This window comes from Mustela nivalis, assembly GCF_964662115.1.
Source record: "Mustela nivalis genome assembly, contig: HAP1_SCAFFOLD_1073, whole genome shotgun sequence".
NCBI classification, from domain to species: Eukaryota; Metazoa; Chordata; class Mammalia; order Carnivora; family Mustelidae; genus Mustela; species Mustela nivalis.
The window spans coordinates 90,783-93,171 of NW_028135591.1; positions in this window are offsets into that span (position 1 = coordinate 90,783).

The window sequence follows — 2,389 nt, forward strand, 5'->3', positions numbered from 1 at the left end:
TGGCTCAGTCGGTTAAGCATCTGCATTGGGCTCAGGTCATAAATAATCCTGGGATCTTGCCCTATGTCAGACTTCCTGCTCAGCAGGGAGTCTGCTTCTCCCTCTGCCTCTGCTCCCCATTCATTCTCATAAACAAACAAATCAATAAAATCTTACCCAAAAAAAAGAAAAAATAAAGATTATAAGCTTACAATAAAGATATGAATGATGAGTCAAAGCTTTCAGTGACACACCCACACCTGCCTACAGTTCTCTGGCTAAAACATGGGTGGAATTGATGGGGTTAGAAGAACAGGAGGCACATAGGCCCGGACAGCACAGCCCCAGCAGATGCAGAATCCTGGTGTAGGTTTAGCTAGCTTTCATTGTCCTTTAAAATGTCAAAGCTAAAGAAATCTGGTAGGGTTATTGAAGTCTGATCCTGGGGGATGCCTGGTTGGCTCAGTCTGTTAGGCAGCAGCCTAACATGACTCAGGTCATGATCACAGGGTCCTGGGATCAAGTCCGGCATCAGACCCCTTACCCAACCAGAATCCCGCCTCTCCCTCTGCCTGTTGCTCCCCCTGCTTGTGCTCTCTCACTGACAAATAAATAATCTTTAAAAAGAAAGAAGAAAGAAAAAAAGAAAAGAAAAATAAAATCTGATCCACAGTATAGAACAACACAAAGGATGGTACTTTTTTGGGCTGATTTCTGTTTGTTTGATTTTAAGTAGGTTCCACAGCCAGCACGGACACTAGTGCAGGGTTTGATCTCAGGACCCTAAGACCATGAACTGAGCCAAAGGCAGACAATCGATTAAGCCACCCAGGCACCCCACTTTCTTGGGTTCTAATGGGACTTTTCCTAGGTTCTAATCCTAGCTGTACTGGCTGCCAGGGGGAATGAAGTCCAGCACCACAAGAAAAGCATCCCAAGGCAGCAGTCCTCTGCACAAGATTTGCTGGTGGCTGCCATCATCAAAGAGTCAGTGGGTGAAGTTGTTGAAGCACAGTGGGAACAATGATAGCCACTGCCTTTTGGGTGTCACTGAATCATCCTACTCATCTTCAGGAAGCCTGCCCCTTCTCCAGTCAACGCAGCAAAAGCAAACTTGTTAGAAGAACAGGGGAGGGGGTCATCTCCCTCCCTCCCAGAAACTGAAGCAACCAGCCAAACAGTGCAGCACTGGAGTAAAAATAAAAATATGAAGGAATGTGGCTGCACCTGGGTAGCTCAGTCTGTTAAGCATCTGCCTTTGGGTCAGGTCCTGATCTCAGAGACCTGGGATCTGAGACCCACATCAGGCTCCATGCTCAGTGAGGAGTCTCCCTTTCTTTCTCCCTCTGCCCCTGCTCCTAGCTCATTCTCTCTCTATCTCAAATAAATAAAATCTTTAAAATAAGAAATTTAAAAATGAAGGAATGAATCAAAATGCAGAATTCAGAAACAGAACTACAGATATAAAAACTACATATAAAAACCTGAAATATGACCCGGTAAGTGAGGAAGGATTATTAAATCATGATACTGTATGAATTGATTGCCAATTTTTTCTTAGAACATAGAGCACACTGCACTACACGAAAACAAAAACACAAAATTAGGATTGAATACAAAAACAAAATTATCAGTGTTATTCCATCAAGTGTTTCTCTAACCTACTGATCAAAACCTCAGTTCATCCTCCAAAAGAATCTAGGCACCACCTCAGCACACATGAACACATTTTCAGGCTACAGTTCACACTGCTCCAGTCCCCACTCTAAGTCCTGAGCCATGGGCTCCTCCAGGCAAAGCCACCACCAACTAGGCCCCTGCCCTAGAAATCCCCAAACCCAACCACTTCACAACAGGGAGACTCAGGGAGATTCAAATGGGCAGAAACGTGGGACTTTGACTTTTTTTTTTAATTAAAAGAAAAATACAGCAAGAAACATTTCTAACACAAAGTGAAGAGCTCATCTTTCACAATGTCGAGAGTATTAGAATTATCAATACATCATCAGTAGTTTGATAGGTCAAACAGGCCAAAAGCTGGAAACACAAGAGGAAATGCTCACAGCAAACAGACCTGAAAGCCAGGGCCTAGACCGGCTGACATGGCTCTGCCGCTTACCACAGCGAGAAAGTGTAACTTTCCTGGGCCTCAACTTCCCTCCTGGCCAGCAGGAAAGTGGCAACACCACAAAATTCATATCTGGTCGGGGATTACGTGAAAGGAGAATGCTCAGTGAGAGCCCCGCCACACCGCCCGTCCAGCCACAGTCTGTGCCCAGTGAATGGGAATTTCCTCTACTGCAGCCACACGAAGAGCTGAAGGATCTGCACAGGATGCCTGTTTATTTACCAGTCACAAAACCACGTTCTGCCATAAACAGAGAGGGCAAGAGACCCCAAGAGATGGGAA